The sequence below is a fragment of the Anomaloglossus baeobatrachus genome, chromosome 6 (genome assembly GCF_048569485.1).
Source record: "Anomaloglossus baeobatrachus isolate aAnoBae1 chromosome 6, aAnoBae1.hap1, whole genome shotgun sequence".
Taxonomy (NCBI): Eukaryota; Metazoa; Chordata; class Amphibia; order Anura; family Aromobatidae; genus Anomaloglossus; species Anomaloglossus baeobatrachus.
In genome coordinates this window covers 146,349,716-146,367,541 of record NC_134358.1, presented here as the reverse complement: position 1 = coordinate 146,367,541, position 17,826 = coordinate 146,349,716, and the positions used below count along the sequence as shown (strand labels likewise).

At 48.1% G+C, this 17,826-nt stretch overlaps 1 protein-coding gene across 1 annotated transcript in view; it reads left to right on the top strand.

The window, feature by feature from the left end:
• Window positions 1-3,062: 3,062 nt before the first annotated feature.
• MCM4 (minichromosome maintenance complex component 4) overlaps window positions 3,063-17,826 on the top strand; it is a 128,448-nt gene continuing 113,684 nt past the window's right edge. Inside the window, exon 1 of the mRNA XM_075316356.1 lies at window positions 3,063-3,173. The gene's annotated coding sequence lies outside the window, so the exon portion shown is untranslated. The remainder of the gene's footprint in view (window positions 3,174-17,826) is intronic.

Below are 17,826 nucleotides of genomic sequence, written 5' to 3'. Positions count from 1 at the left end.
AAAAACCGGTAAGTGCGCACAGGGCCTTAGGTTTCCTTCACACGTCTGCGTAAAGCACTAATATTTTGCACGGTCCGTGGTGAATGTACGTATGTGTGTCCGTAAGTGTATTTGATGCGTGTTGTCCCTGTACTATCTGTGTGACATCCGGATAGCACAGACAGCATGAGCTAGTATACTTACCTATCCCCCGCACTGTTGTCTTCAGTGCTCCTGTCACTTCCGGGTCCGCGGTGAGTGCAGTGAATATGCAATGAGCATAATGAGCGAGCCCGGAAGCAACAGCAGCGGAGGAGACAGGTAAGTATAAAAATTATTTATTTTTATGTCACCTGTGTTTTCTCTGTTACATTTCACACTGATGTCACAGTTCATATCAGTGTGTGGTCTGTGTGACACCCGTGCTGCCAGCAAAAAATAGACATGTCACTGTGTGAAAACATGGACGTATGCGCAGACCCTTTGATTTTAATGTGATTACGTGTGTCTGTGTCTCTGGTACATGTGCAAACAGACGTATCATGTAGAAACGGATGTGTGAAAGAGGCCTTAAAGAAAGACCCAGATCGCCTTTCCGTTATGTTTGAAAATTAGTGTTAGGTTTGTCTGGGGAGTTGATCAGCAAAGAGTATGAAAAGTATAAAGTATGTCTTAATGGTCCCTCATCCAAGAATGCAACTTCAAAAGGTGTCTTGATTAGTGATGGGTGGACTCGCAGATACAAGGGATCAGTGGGTGCAATCAAGTTTAAAAAAAACCTTGGTTTTGGCCCAGAATTTATCCCCAATATCTGGCTGGACACCAATAACCACGTAAGTCTATGGGGACCAGAATCCAATGCTTTAAAATGGTAGTAGAAGGGATAGGGGGATTGGAGCAAGCATGTTATACGTACTGAGTCTCCTGCGCGGCTGTAACACTACTTCCGGGGCTCATTAACCTCATACTTATGCACTGCTTTCCCGCCAACCAGCAGTCCCCGCATCTCTAGTTGCAGTCAGATGCACCCCCATCCTGTGTGACAATGTGTCTGATGGCAAGTAGAATCTTTATTAATGTAAAAATAAATAAAATTAGCATAGGGTCTCCCCATATTATAATACCCAGTACAGATAAAGCATATGGCTACAGGCTGCAGCCCCCTGCTGTGCGCTTATCTTGGCTGTGTATTAAAATAAGAGGGACTCCATGCTGCTTTTTTTTTTAATTATTTAAATAAATAATTAAAAAAAATAGTATGCATTCCCCCTAATTTTGATACCCAGCCATGATAAAGCTGACATCTGGGAGCTGCTATTCTCAGGCTGGGGAGATCCATGCTTATTGGGCCCCCTCAGCCTAAAAATAAGCAGCCTGCAGCCACCCAGGATTGTCACATCCATTAGATGCGACAATCCTGGAACTTTACCAGACTCATCCCAATTGCCCTGGTGTGGTGGTAATCGGGGTAATAAGGGATTAATGACAGCTTACAGCTGCCACTAGGTCTAAATTAGTAATGGGAGGCGTCTATGAGACCCCCCAATTACTAATACTGCAAGTGAAAAGAAATAAACACAAACACCGAAAAAATCCTTTATTTGAAATACAATACAAAAAACACCCTCTCTCACCCCTTTATTAATTCCCAATGCACCCAGGTCCGATGTCATCCACACAAGGTCCCACGACGATTCCAGCTCTGCTACATTACTCAAGGCACAGCAACCCAGCCATAGAACATGACCGTCCACTGTGAGCTTCAGGGCTCTTTTCCACTTGCATACCGCTTCCGATGCGAGAGCATCAGAAGCGATATGCTTATGACCCTCTACTGCGGGTGTCAGCTGAGGATTATGCGACTGTGATGCAATCTTGCGATCACATCACAGGAGCGGAAAAGATGGAGGGAACACTTTCTCCCTTTCTCCTCCGCTGTCTGTCTATGCGTGCACCGCACTGCAATCGCATAACATGCGAGTGCAGTGCGGTGCACTGAAATCGCATAACATGCGAGTGCAGTGCGATGTTGGGGGTGTGTGAGCCAAGACTCGGTGCAAAACGAAGCATGCTGCAATTGCACTGAGAGCACGATTCGTGTGGAAAAATAAAAGTACAGAGGACACTGCCTCATTGATGCACATTGGTGCGACTGCAATCCGATTATTTATCGGATCGCACTTGCACATGAAATTCGCAAGTGGACAAGAGCCCTTAGGCTGAGAATGAGCCTCAGCGATGAGCGGTCACGTCACAGGTTATTTGCGGTTGCAGCTGGAGGTTCCTATGGTCCTCCACCTGTGACCACAGGTAAAATAACCTTTAGGTCAGGGTACTAAATGGAGAGGGATTTCGATGAAAATTTCTTTGACCTTCTGACCACCCCTTTTAACATTTTTATGATTTTTTTTTTAGAGCTGCATGTAGTTAAAAAATGTAACAAAAATGCTCACTTTTTTTGGCATAGGTTTTTAAGCATAAATAGTTGCACATTTTGAAAACAATTACAAATTGGTTAAAAAAGATTTTTTTTTACTTTGCTCAAAATTCATGAATTTACAAATAAAAGTGGAAAGAAAAATGAAAAGTATCAATTAGCCAAAAAATTGTAATGAGATTGTACACAGGCCGGACTGGGGCATTCTGGGTCAGAGCTATAGGAGGCTTTACTTCTCTACAGCTCGGGGGTGATTTATTTCGGGCAGTCATTTTTTTCAGTTTCTTGATTCTCTTTTTGCATCTTTGGATCTCTGCGCTGTAAATGAGCCCATCACCAGCAGGGGGCGCGCACATCTCCGGCCGCGGACAGCGACACATTCTGCCAGCAGAAAACGGAAGCCGTGAGGACTGTACCATAATGGAGACAAGGGAGGGCCCGTTCTATTAGAATATCTTTTCGCAAATAAGTAGCCAAAAGCTATATCTGCTGTATATAGTGATGTGTATTATAACACTACTCTTGTACATATTTCAGTGTTTGGGGTACAAACAAAGCACATTTCGTAATAGTTTATCGTTAAACCCCCCTGTTATGGTGGAACATTCCTTCTACTCAGTGTACTGAGACGAAAACTCCCGCGAAAATTGTCACGTGACAGCCCAATTGGCGCGAATTCTTCTGGCGGGAGAAGGAGCTGCAGCTGGAGAATAACGTGAGCGGCTTGTAATCACGGAGAGCGCTACCGGGACCGCAGGTGAGAGGCCGGGAGGGACGGACGAGTGTGAACAGTGAGGCTGCACAGAAGAAACGCGCTGCTTGTCTGACTTTAGCGCTTGTAGAGCACTATATACTCCAGCGGGGGCAGCACGAGCGCCTGACAGGACTGTACCGAGCAGTGCTGGGCTTTCTGTGGGAGATTAATCCATATATCCTGTGTGTATTGGTAGTCTCCTGCCCCGTTATCGTCTATGGCATTGCTGAAGAGTGTAGTGAGGCGGCAGTGTCAGTGGAGAGCTCTGCCCATGGAAATGGCTGCTGGATGGATGATCCATACTGACTGTCCCTGGTGGGCAAGTGGCCCCCTAACTGTAACACCCCATCCTGTGGGGACATACTAAAAAGAATGATGAAAAGGAATAAATAAAGAATGAGGATAACAACTTATTAGGTATATATTATGTAGATGTATAAAAGGTTTCTTTGGCAAGTTACACATGGAATGAACATTATATATGAGCATTATAGGTGTGCAATAATCAGGAAATATCTGTAGATAATAGGAGAATGAACGCATATCCCATATAACCAGGTGTATATTACGTTACCTGAGCATTATAGGTGTGCAATAATCAGGAAATATCTGTAGATAATAGGAGAATGAACGCATATCCCATATAACCAGGTGTATATTACGTTACCTGAGCATTATAGGTGTGGAATGATCATGAAATATATATAGATAATAGGAGAATGAACACATTCTCCCTGGTTATATGGGATATGCGTTCATTCTTCTATTATCTACATATATTTCCTGATCATTCCACACCTATAATGGTTAGGTAACATAATATACACCTGGTTATATGGCATATGTGTTCATTTTCCTATTATCTACAGATATTTTATGATCATAATGCTCATGTAAATAATATACACCTGGTTATATGGGATATGCGTTCATTCTATTATCTACATATATTTCATGATCATTGCACCCCTACAGTATAATGGTCAGGTAACATAATATACACCTGGTTATATGGCATATGTGTTCATTCTCCTATTATCCACATATATTTCTTGATCATTCCACACCTATAATGCTCATGTATAATGTTCACTCCATGTCTAACTTGCCAAAGAAACCTTTTATACATCTACATAATATACAACTAATAAGTTATCCTCATTCTTTTTATTCCTTTTCATCATTCTTTTTAGTATGTCCCCCATCCTGTGTAACCCCTTACACAACACTACAGCTGACACTGGAAAATATAGTGAACATGGCAAGCAAGTCACATAATGGCTGCACCAGTTAGGTTTTTCTTTTAACTTGCTTGCAGGCAGCAATGTGGCCCCTTCACTTGCTTGCAGTGTTTTCTGTCTATTCCCAGTTTTATGGCTCATTCAGACAACCCCTTAATTCGGACATCTAAGTAAACACAGACCAATCGCTGACCACTGTACCTCATTCACACACAGCTTTGTTGACACAGATTGAGCGTCTTGTGTGGAAAAAGAAAAGCAGAATGTGTTATTATCTTTCAAGTCTCAAATAAGATTCTCCCATTTAAGTCCTTGGGGCTGTATAAGAACTAAAAATTAAAAAAACACACACACCCTCTCTCTCTCTGTGCATCATCCAATTTTTATTGACAGGTTAATAATGGAAATGTATCTAATCATGTAGATTTTTGTATATAGATATAACAAGGGATCACACACATTAAAAAAAAATCAAAAATGAGCACATGGATTAAAAACGCTCACATTTATACATTTTTTTTTTTTTTATTTCAAGAAACTCCGTAAACGTTTCATACACTCATCTGAACCAGGACGTAACAGCTTACCGACATTTCATGTGCTGGCGTCGTATGCCGGCTCTCTGACTTTGATGCGGGCTCAAGAGCTGAGCCGGCAGGTGATCACTGTGTTACTCAATCTTCTGCGTCAGCCACAAGTGGAGCAAATCTCTGTCCGCAACTATTAATTGCCACTGTCAACCAGTGATGGTAACATTTACAGGACACGTCCGGCTGGTGTGCTGGTCTAACCACCAATTGACACCCCCATGACGTGCCAATGGGTTACTGTGACAGCCAGGCCCCTGTGCCTGTCATGACAATACTCCTGTGAAATATAACCAAGAAAATACCGCTGCACTTTGCAATGCTATAATATGTAAACATTGAATACATGAAATTAGTTTCTATAGCACTATTGCAATCCTATGTAAAAAATAAATAAAAATTGATGAACTTAGAGCACAAAAAAACAATTCATGAGTCCAACAGCCGGCAACGATCTGTAAACTGCACAATGAGGAAAACATTGAAATGAGCCAATATTCCAATGCATGCATGCTTCGCCACTTGCACCATTTCGCTGGATGATGAATGTCTGTTATGCACCGCCTGCGGCAAGTGTGGCAGTGGTGTGAAAATTAGACAAAGGCGACTTACACAAGTGCAGATGGGGCCACAGCAGAGCTAAAGATCCTGCCAAATATCCTGTCCCGAGGCACAAAGAGGCTATTGCACCAAAACGTCTAAGGTGACTTAAAGGAAATCTGTCACCAGGTTTTTGCCACCTAACCTGAGAGCGGCATAACGTAGAGACAGAGATCCTGATTCCAGCGATGTGTCATTTACGGCTGCTTAGTATAGTTTTGATAAAGTTACTGTTTAATCAGCAGTAATTATCATTAGAGGACTATTTGGCCTGCTGCCAGGTAGTCCAGCATATTCATGAGCTCTGTATAAGGCTGCACTCACACGAGCGTATGGCATCCAATGCGACATACTAATGACCCCCAGCTCAGGCTCTGCTGCGAGCGTGAGCCGAGTGTCATGCGACTGTGACCCGATCCTGCAATCAGGTCACAGCTGCGAAGTTGAGGGCGGGTGCAGAGGAGGAGAGGGAGGTGTTAATTCTCCGATCTCCTCCATTGTCAGCCCGTGCGTATATCGCACTTCACTGGAATAACATCCGAGGGCAGTCCGATTTATCTCTCGCATCCATTCACTTGAATGGGTGCAAGAGATACGGCTCTCGCAGAAAATTGCAGCATGCTGCTACTTTTCTCGCATCCAGAATCTGTATGTGAGAAAAGCTGACCAACTGCTTTCCCTCATTGACTAACATTGGTCAGAGTGCAATGCAAGATTTACTCACATTGCACTCGTCCGATTTCAACGCTCGTATGAGCATACCCTAACTGCTAGATCTGCAGCAGAGAAAACATTGATTTTATCAAGATGACAGCAAACAGCTCAGTAAGTGGCACATCTCTAGAATTAGGATCTCTGTCTCTACATTATGATGCTCCTCAATTGGGGGAGAAAAACCTGGTAACAGATTCTCTTTAAACAAGAACCAGGCTATGGATTTTTTTTTCACTACAGGTATCCATGAAATCTGTATAAGGGTATGTGCGTCGCTGCATCTTTTTCTGACCACAAAGATGCAGCTTTTTTGGCCGCAAAAAAACGCACCCGCGGCAAAAAACGCATGCGTTTTTGGCTGCGTTTTTGTTCACTGGAAAAACGCAGCAAAATGCAGTGCATTGCATGGGTGGAAAAAATGCAGAAAAGAAATGACATGTTTTGGGGTTTTTTTCATCTAAAAAAACGCAGCTAAAAAAAAAAGCACTGTGCGGACAGCAAAAATGAAAACTCTTAGACTTTGCTAGGGAAGGGAAGTCGTGCAGTTTTTAGGCCAATAACGCACCCGAAAAACGCACTGTGCACACATAGCCTTACAAAGCCATTATGGCCATACCTTTACTTATCCCTTTTACAACCTTGGATGTACCTATACATCCAAGGCCTTGTCTGTCCCATTATTCCCCACAAATAGGTGATCTGATCAGCCGACATGTATATCTAACAGGCACGGCTGGATCGGAAATCCACCCGCACCTGTTAAGTTAAGTCCCACTGACAATCTCTGACAGCGACACTTTAATGCGCTCCGTTTGTGGCCCTGTGACGTGATTGGGTGGCGCCAATGGGTTGTCATGACAGCCAGGGTTCAGCTGATGATCCATATTACTGTCATGACGTGCTTCCTATGAATTCCGGCAGAGCGCGGGCACTCACCGGAGATCAGCATTTCTACTGATCAGAGTGATGCTGTAGCATCACTGAACAGCAGATGCGAGGCAGGCTTCAAGTCCCCTATGGGGACTAAGAAAATCAATAAAAAGTAAAAAAAAATAAATTCAAATCACTTTTTTTTTTTTCCCCAAATGAAAATAAAAAAAGCACATATTTGATATCGCCGCGTTCAGACATGCAATAACAGGCGCGCAAAAATGGGATAAATTTAAAAATGCTAGCTCAAGATGCAAACCTCACTGAGCCCCAGTTCCCGAAAAAATGAGAATGCTACGGGTCTCAGAAAATGGCAACAAAAGCGCTATTCTTTTTTGACAAAATTCTGAATTTTCTTTTACCATTTTAGATAAAAGTAAAAGTATGCATGTTTGGTGTCTATGAACCTGTACTGGGTAATCATAATGCCAGATCAAGTTTTACCATATACCGTATTTTTCGGACCATAAGACGCACTTTTTTCCCCCCAAATGTTGGGGGAAAGTTGGGGGTGCATCTTATGGTCTGACTGTGGCTGCGGGGAATGAGGTGCTGCGGTGGAGCGGGTCATCAGGGGCACGAGCAGGCTGTAGCAGCCTGCTGTGACCACATGGGCCCGCTCATTACATATGCACGCTCTTCCTCCCGCCCATCTCTCAGCGCAGAAGCCGGCACTGACGGGTAGGCGGGAGGATGAGCAGGGACGCGCGCATAGTAAAGAGCCGGTCCGCATGATCACCCCTGGCAATTACAGCCTGGAGTGATCATGTGCGGCTGTATTCACTGCCCCCCGCACATCATTATCAGCGCGGGGTGCAGTGAATCAGTGTACTCACCCGTCCCCGTGTGTGGAGCTGTTCCCCTGCAGCACGCGATGTCTTCCTGTCTGTGCCGGTCAGCTGATCTGTGCTGGTCAGCTGATCGGCACAGACAGTAAGACATCGCGTGCTGCAGGGGAACGGCTCCACACACACAGGTCAGTGGTGCAGAGAGGAAGATGATCGGTGCTGCAGGGAGTGAGGAAAAGGTGAGTATAAACTTTTGTTTTTTTTTTTTCTCTGTGCTATAGGATACAGGCCATATACCAGCATGGTATATGAGCACGATGGGGTCATATAGCAGGATGGGGGGTATATGAACAGGATGGGGGGGTATATGAACAGGATGGGGGGGTATATGAACAGGATGGGGGGGTATATGAACAGGATGGGGGGGTATATGAACAGGATGGGGGGGTATATGAACAGGATGGGGGGTATATGAGCAGGATGGGGGGTATATGAGCAGGATGGGGGGTATATGAGCAGGATGGGGGGTATATGAGCAGGATGGGGGGTATATGAGCAGGATGGGGGGTATATGAGCAGGATGGATGGGGGGTATATGAGCAGGATGGATGGAGGGTATATGAGCAGGATGGATGGAGGGTATATCAATAGGATGGGGGGTATATGAGCAGGATGGGGGGTATATGAGCAGGATGGGGGGTATATGAGCAGGATGGGGGGTATATGAGCAGGATGGGGGTATATGGGCAGGGTGGGGGTATATGAGCAGGATGGGGGTATATGAGCAGGGTCATATACAAGGCAGGAGGATCATTACCAGGATGGGGTACCTTAGTAGAGAATTTGGGGACATTACCCCCCATAACAGCGTCAGATCCTCGCCCCATAACAGTGTGTGATGACCACATTTTTTTGCTTAAAGTTTTATTTTCCTCCTCTAAAACCGGGGTGCGTCTTATAGTCCGGTGCGTCTTATAGTCCGAAAAATACGGTAGTTAACATGTTAGATAATAAAAAATCCCAAAAAACTAGCACTTTTATTTTTTGCAATTTAACTGCACTTGGAATTTTTTCCAGTACACTATGTGGCAGAATGAATGGTGTCTTTCAAAAGTACAACTCGTCTCACAAAAAAAAAACAACTTTCATATGACTGTATTGATGAAAAAAATAAAAAAAAGTTATGGCTCTTGGAAGAAGGAGAGGAAAAAACGCAAATGAATAACAGAAAATCAATGGGTGGTGAAGGGGTTAAACAGATTAAATCAGGATGACCGGTTCTCGATTCACCAAACCCAGTGAAATCTGCTGCTTTCTCTAGTCTAAGGGGTACTTTGCACACTACGACATCGCAAGCCGATGCTTGCGATGCCAAGTGCGATAGTCCCCGCCGCAGCTGCCCGGCGACCCGCCTCCTTCCTAAGGGGGCGGGTCGTGCGACGTCACATGGTAGGCGGCAACTAGAAGCGGAGGGGCGGAGATGAGCGGGACGTAAACGTCCCGCCCACCTCCGTCCTTCCGCATAGCCGGCGTGAGCCACGGTGACGCAGGTACGCTGATGTTCCTCGCTCCTGCAGCTTCTCACACAGCGATGTGTGCTGCCGCAGGAACGAGGAACAACATCGTACCGTCGCTGCCGCGCAATTATGAAAATGTCGGACCCTACACCGATGATACGCTTTTGCGCTCGTTAATTGTATTAAAAACGTTTTACACACTATAATATCGACAGCGACGCCGGATGTGCGTCACTTTCGATTTGACCCCACCGGCATCGCACCTGCGATGTCGTAGTGTGCAAAGTACCCCTAAGTTTAAACCATTTATTATTTATTTTTATTTTTTTCCCCTTTAGAACTTTTTAAGCACAAAAACTGGAGCACAATTTTAGTAAATTGCTTGATTTACAAACGCCCTTACCCACATCCAATTTTTTTCTAAACACTTTCTATATTTGTAAAAGTGTCTAATGAGATGGAAAAAGTGTGTAAACCCCCTAGTGTGGCACATTGCTTGTGAGACAGAATTCTGGTTTATTGTTGCCAGTAAATCCCCCCCGTCCGGTGTTGGGCTATGTGCACACGTTGCGTTTTTTCCCGCGAAAACGCTGCGTTTAGAACCGCAGCGTTTCAGTGCCAAATTGCATGCGTTCAGCTTCCCCAGCAAAGTCTATGAGAAAGCCGAAAAATCAATGCACACGCTGCATTTCTAAATGCAGCGTTTTGGATGCCCAAAATCGGTGCAGAAAAAGAAGCAGCATGACACTTCTTTTGTGCGTTGTAGCTGCGTTCTCCACCCATTGAAATCAATGATCTGGGTCATAACGCAACTACACCGCAGTTCGCTGCATTTTTCTTGCGGTCCGCATGCTTTATTGGCATACAGAACGCAGGCATTTTTACCTGGAAGTGAGGTCAAGAGGTTTCCTGTTGACCTAACTTCCTGGCAAAGTTCAGGAAAGCCGGTGTCGCCAAAGTGCCAGCCCCAACCCCCTCCCGAAAATCCAAGACGGCCGCGCGCACAGCAGTGCACCGGCCGCCCTACTCCTCTGTTTCTGTCGCATGTGCCATAACACATGCGACAGAAAACTGCTCCCCAGGCCCTGCCAGGTCACCCCCTATTCCCGCCCGGTGTCCTCCGGTAACCCCCGTACCTGTCACAGCGCTGATCCTCTGCGGCCCCCTCCTCCTTCACAGCAGACGCTGGTCACATGCAGAGCGCGGCTGACAGCTCAGCTTCCTGCTTTGCTAGACGCTGGCTGCTCGCAGTCTGCAGCTGTGACCCAGGTAGGGTGGGTGCAGATACTTTGCACCCACTCTCCTCAAATGGAAGGTCTGCACTCCTAGAAAATGGGGGATACGTGCCCCCCATAGTCTAGAAGGTCCAGAGTTCACGTGGGACGTCCAAAATGGATTACAGGGACCAGATTTTTTTTTTGTTTTTCTTTTCAATAAATTGGTGAAAGAGGGAATGTTTTGGGGAGTGTATTTTCAAATTTTTTTTTTCTTTGTCGCTCCTAATTGGGAGACCCAGACAATTGGGTGTATAGCTACTGCCTCCGGAGGCCACACAAAGCATTACACTTAAAAGTGTAAGGCCCCTCCCCTTCTGCCTATACACCCCCCCGTGGGATCACGGGTTCCTCAGTTTTCAAGCTTTGTGCGAAGGAGGCTGACATCCATGCATAGCTCCACTGTTTAGTCAGCAGCAGCTGCTGACTATGTCGGATGGAAGAAAAGAGGGCCCATACGAGGGTCCCCAGCATGCTCCCTTCTCACCCCACTCTTTGTCGGCGGTGTTTGTTAAGGTTGAGGTACCCATTGCGGGTACGGAGGCTGGAGCCCACATGCTGCATCCTTCCCCATCCCCCTTAGGGCTCTGGGTGAAGTGGGATTTTACCGGTCTCCAGGCACTGAGACCGTGCTCCATCCACAGCCCCTGGGATCTGCTGGACATGGAGCTGAGTATCGTCAGGGACATGGCCCTGCTACATTAAGGTACTCCGTGTCCCCATGCAAATCGCGCACACACACACCAGCATTGCTGGGTGTGTTAGTGCGCCCGGGACAATAGCGCTGTGCGCGTGTGCCACACTATCTTCAGCTAGCTGAAGGAGTTAATGGTTTGGAAACGGTCGCGCCGGCCGCTGCTGTCAGTTTTAACTGCGGCGCGGCTGGGACTTGTGGTTCGCCGGGGACTTCCGCGCTCGCCGTGCATATTTGACGGCCGCGCTTACTACTACAGTCCCCGGCTTTTTTCCGGCCTAGTTCGTTTCGTTCCCGCCCCCAGGCCTGCCAGTCAGAGTGGGGGCGGGACGCTGTGCAGAACGTCAGCGCCGAGGGCTGGAGTTTACTTTACATACTCCAGCCCTCACACTGAACACAGTGAGACGCTGGTTTCCCGCTCTTCGTCTGAGGCACGCCCACGGTCCGCCCCTCTTCACTGAACGCCGGCAGCCATTCCTGACGTGCTGTTTGAGCTGGAGAAGGGGAGACAAGTTATGGGAGACCCAGGCACGGGATTCTAGCGACCACACACCCGCTTTCAGCGGGCGGTAAGCGACACCTCTGGTGCCTACCCCACTTGTGCTGCAGTGTTCATTTGTATTTTTATGCTATACATTGCACTGTACTGGCGCTGGTAATTCTTCACTATATACCCTCTTGGATTGCTCTGAGACAACAGCATGTCGTCCGCAAAACCAAGGGTGCCAAGGCACAGGCTTTCTATGCTGCCTGTACCGCATGTGGGGCTACTCTACCGGCAGGTTCCACTGACCCCCATTGTGTGCAGTGCTCAGCCCCTGTGGCACTTGTTCGGCCGGGGCCTCTGCTAGAGGTGACCCAGGGAGAACCACCTGTGAATACTGTCCAGGTGACGGGGACAGAGTTTGCAGCTTTGCTGATAGATTATCCGTGACTATGACTAAAATCCTAGAAACTTTGCAGTCTAGACCAGTAACGCAGACCATGGGCACGGTTGAATCACTGTCCCCTGGTCCCCCTCATTTGGAACAGCTCCGGGCTCCGGAGGTGTCCCATGCATTCCAGGGTGACGGCTCTGACACGGACGACAGTCCCAGACAGCCTAAGAGAGCTCGCTATGAGCGGTCCCCTACATCATATCACTGGTCAGGCTCTCAGCAGGAGGATTCTCTGTGTGATGAGCCGGAAATAGCTGATCAGGATTCTGATCCCGAGATACTCCTGATGGTGACGCCATAGTGAACAATCTTATCGCGTCCATCAATAAAATGTTGGATATTTCTCCCCCAGCTCCTCAAGTGGAGGAGTCGGCTTCACAGGAGAAATTCCATTTCAGATTTCCCAAGCGGAAATTAAGTATTTTTCTGGACCATTCTGTCTTTAGAGAGTCAGTCCAGAAACACCACGCTTATCCAGATAAGCGTTTCTCCAAACGGCTTAAGGATACACGTTATCCCTTTCCTCCTGATGTGGTCAAGAGCTGGACCCAGTGTCCCAAGGTGGATCCCCCTATCTCCAGGCTTGCGGCTAGATCCATAGTTGCAGTGGAGGATGGGGCTGCACTTAAAGATGCCACTGACAGACAGATGGAGCTCTGGTTGAAATCCATCTATGAGGCTATCGGCGCGTCGTTTGCTCCTGCATTCGCAGCCGTATGGGCACTCCAAGCTATTTCAGCTGGTCTTGCACAGATTGACACGGTCACACGTACATCTGTTCCGCAGGTGGCATCCTTAACCTCTCAAATGTCTGCATTTGCGTCTTACGCGATTAATGCTGTCCTGGACTCTACGAGCCGTACGGCAGTGGCATCTGCTAACTCCGTGGTTTTACGCAGAGCCTTGTGGTTAAGGGAATGGAAAGCAGATTCTGCTTCCAAAAAATGTTTAACCAGTTTGCCATTTTCTGGTGACCGGCTGTTTGGTGAGCGCTTGGATGAAATCATAAAACAGTCCAAGGGTAAGGATTCATCCTTACCTCAGCCCAGACAAGACAAACCCCAACAGAGGATGGGACAGTCGGGGTTTCGGTCCTTTCGAGGTTCGGGCAGGTCCCAATTATCCTCGTCCAAAAGGACTCAAAAGGATCAGAGGAGTTCAGATTCTTGGCGGGCTCAGTCACGCCCAAAAGAGACAGCCGGAAGACCCGCTACCAAGGCGGCTTCCTCATGACTTCCGGTCTCCTCCCTCCGCATCCTCGGTCGGTGGCAGGCTCTCCCGCTTTGGCGACATTTGGCTGCCACAGGTCCAAGACCGTTGGGTGCGAGACATTCTGTCTCACGGGTACAGGATAGAGTTCAGTTCTCGTCCTCCACCTCGATTCTTCAGAACGTCTCCGCCTCCCGACCGAGCCGATGCTCTCCTGCAGGCGGTGTGCACTCTAAAGGCGGAAGGAGTGGTGATCCCTGTTCCTCTTCAAGAGCAAGGTCACGGTTTTTACTCCAATTTGTTTGTGGTACCAAAAAAGGACGGGTCTTTCCGTCCCGTTCGGGACCTAATGCTTCTCAACAACCACGTGAGAACCAGACGGTTCCGGATGGAATCCCTCCGATCCGTCATCGCCGCAATGTCTCAAGGAGATTTCCTAGCATCGATAGACAGCAAGGATGCTTATCTCCACGTACCGATTGCTCCAGAGCATCAGCGTTTTCTACGCTTCGTTATAGGAGACGAACACCTTCAGTTCGTAGCCCTGCCTTTTGGTCTGGCGACAGCCCCACGGGTCTTCACCAAAGTCATGGCAGCTGTAGTTGCAGTCCTACACTCTCAGGGACACTCCGTGATCCCTTACTTAGACGATCTGCTGGTCGAGGCGCCTTCTCAAGAGGCATGCCAACACAGCCTGAACGTGGCGCTGGAGACCCTCCAGGGTTTCGGGGGGATCATCAACTTTTCCAAGTCGAATCTAACCCCGACCCAGTCGATAACATATCTTGGCATGGAGTTTCATACTCTCTCAGCGGTAGTGAAGCTTCCGCTTGTCAAATAGCGTTCATTGCAGACAGGGGTGCAATCTCTCCTTTACGGTCAGTCACACCCCTTGAGACGCCTCATGCACTTCCTAGGGAAGATGGTGGCAGCAATAGGGGCACTCCCTTTCGCGCAGTTTCATCTCCGTCCACTACAATGGGACATTCTCCGCCAATGGGACGGGAGGTCGAGGTCCCTCGACAGCAACGTCTCTCTCTCTCAGGCGGCCAAGGATTCTCTTCGATGGTGGCTGCTTCCCACCTCATTGTCGAAAGGGAAATCCTTCCTACCCCCCTCCTGGGCGGTAGTGACGACAGATGCGAATCTGTCAGGGTGGGGAGCAGTCTTTCTCCACCACAGGGCTCAAGGTATGTGGACTCAGCAAGAGTCCACTCTTCAGATCAACGTTCTGGAGATCAGAGCACTGTATCTTGCTCTACAAGCCTTCCAGCAGTGGCTGGAAGGCAAGCAGATCCGTATTCAGTCGAACAACTCCACAGCGGTGGCATACATCAACCACCAAGGAGGAATTTGCAGTCGGCAAGCCTTCCAGGAAGTCCGGCGGATTCTGACGTGGTGGAAGACACGGCTTCCACCATATCCGCAGTTCACATCCCAGGCGTGGATAACTGGGAAGCAGACTTCCTCAGTCGCCAGGGTATGGACGCAGGGGAATGGTCTCTTCACCTGGACGTGTTTCAAGAGATCTGTCGCCGCTGGGGGATGCCGGACGTCCACCTAATGGCGTCTCGGCACAACAACAAGGTCCCAGTTTTCATGGCATGGTCTCACGATCACCGAGCTCTGGCGGCAGACGCCTTAGTTCAAGATTGGTCGCAGTTCCGGCTTCCTTATGTGTTTCCACATCTGGCTCTGTTGCCCAGAGTGCTGTGCAAGATCAGGTCCGACTGCCGCCGCGCCATCCTCGTCGCACCAGACTGGCCAAGGAGGTCGTGGTACCCGGATCTGTGGCACCTCGCGGTAGGCCAACCGTGGGCACTACCAGACCGACCAGACTTGCTGTCTCAAGGGCCATTTTTCCATCAGAATTCTGCGGCCCTGAACCTGACTGTGTGGCCATTGAGTCCTGGATCCTAGCGGGTTCAGGATTGTCTCAAGAGGTCTTTGCCACCATGAGACAGGCCAGAAAACCTACCTCCACCAAGATATACCACAGGACGTGGAAAATATTCTTGTCTTGGTGCTCTGCTCAGGGAGTCTCTCCCTGGCCATTTAGTTTGCCTACTTTTCTTTCCTTCCTGCAATCCGGGTTGGAAAAAGGTTTGTCGCTCAGCTCCCTCAAGGGGCAAGTCTCAGCGCTATCTGTATTTTTTCAGAAGCGCCTAGCACGACTTCCTCAGGGACGCACGTTCCTGCAAGGGGTCTGTCATATCGTCCCTCCTTACAAGCGGCCGTTAGAGCCCTGGGATCGGAACAGGGTTCTAATTGTTCTTCAGAAGCCGCCTTTCGAGCCTATGAGGGATGTTTCCCTTTCTCGCCTTTCACAGAAAGTGGCCTTTCTAGTAGCGGTCACGTCTCTCCGGAGAGTGTCCGAGCTAGCAGCGCTGTCATGCAAATCTCCCTTCCTGGTGATTCACCAGGACAAGGTGGTCTTGCGACCTATTCCGGAGTTTCTCCCTAAGGTGGTATCCCCGTTTCATCTTAATCAGGATATCTCCTTGCCTTCCTTGTGCCCTCATCCAGTTCATCAATGTGAAAAGGATTTGCATTGTTGGATCTCGTGAGAGCGCTCAGGATCTACATTTCCCGCACGGCGCCCCTGCACCGCTCGGATGCACTCTTTGTCCTTGTCGCTGGTCAGCGCAAAGGGTCGCAAGCTTCCAAATCCACCCTAGCTCGGTGGATCAAGGAACCAATTCTTGAAGCCTACCGTTCTGCTCGGCTTCCGGTTCCCTCAGGGCTGAAGGCCCATTCTACCAGAGCCGTGGGTGCGTCCTAGGCATTACGACACCAGGCTTCGGCTCAGCAGGTGTGCCAGGCGACTACCTGGTCGAGTCTGCACACTTTTACCAAACACTATCAAGTGCATACCTACGCTTCGGCGGACGCCAGCCTAGGTAGACAAGTCCTTCAGGCGGCGACGGCCCACCTGTAGGGTAGGGCTGTTTTTACGGTCCTATCACGAGGGGCTATTATACCCACCCAGGGACTGCTTTTGGACGTCCCAATTGTCTGGGTCTCCCAATTAGGAGCGACAAAGAAGAAGGGAATTTTGTTTACTTACCGTAAATTCCTTTTCTTCTAGCTCCAATTGGGAGACCCAGCACCCGCCCTGTTTGCTTAGGGATTTTTGTTGGTTCGGGTACACATGTTGTTCATGTTGACTGGTTTCGGTTCTCCGATGTTCCTTCGGATTGAATTTGTTCTTAAACCGGTTATTGGCTTTCCTCCTTCTTGCTTTGGCACTAAAACTGAGGAACCCGTGATCCCACGGGGGGTGTATAGGCAGAAGGGGAGGGGCCTTACACTTTTAAGTGTAATGCTTTGTGTGGCCTCCGGAGGCAGTAGCTATACACCCAATTGTCTGGGTCTCCCAATTGGAGCTAGAAGAAAAGGAATTTACGGTAAGTAAACAAAATTCCCTTCTTTTTTGTTGTCAATTTTTTTTGCTATTACTGTCAATTAGTTATGTCTGGTATCAAATAGACGCCGTGACATCACTAATTGCTGGGCTTGATGCCAGGTGACATTACACATCTGGCATCAACCCCATATATTACCCCTTTGCCACCGCACCAGGGCAACGGGATGAGTTGAGGCGAAGCGCCAGGATTGGCGCATCTAATGGATGCACCACTTCTGGGGCGGCTGCGGCCTGCTATTTTTAAGCTGGGAAGAGTCCAATAACCATGGCTCTTCCCATCTTGAGAATACCAGACCCCAGCTGTCAGCTTCACCTTGGCTGGTGATCTAATTTGGGGGGACCCTACATTTTTTTTTTTTTTAATTATTTATTTATAAATAATTAAAAAAAAAAACAGCTTGGGGAGCCCTCCAAATTATTCACCAGACAAGATGAAGCTGTCAGCTGTGGTTTGCAGGCTACCGCTGTGTGCTTTACCCTAACTGGCTATCAAAAATAGGGGGGGACCCACGTCATTTGTTTTAATTTTTTTTTTTTTTTTTGGGCTAAATACAAGGCTAGGCATCCTTTAGTGCCACATGAAAGGCACTAAAGGGCGCCAGCTTAGAATATGCAGGGGGGTGGGACGTTATATATATGTTTGACATCCATTGACGCATTTTAGGCTGTGTGCCCACAATCAGGGTTTGCAGCGTTTTGGGCGCAGATTGTTTTCCCTAGCGCTGCGTTGTGCAGTA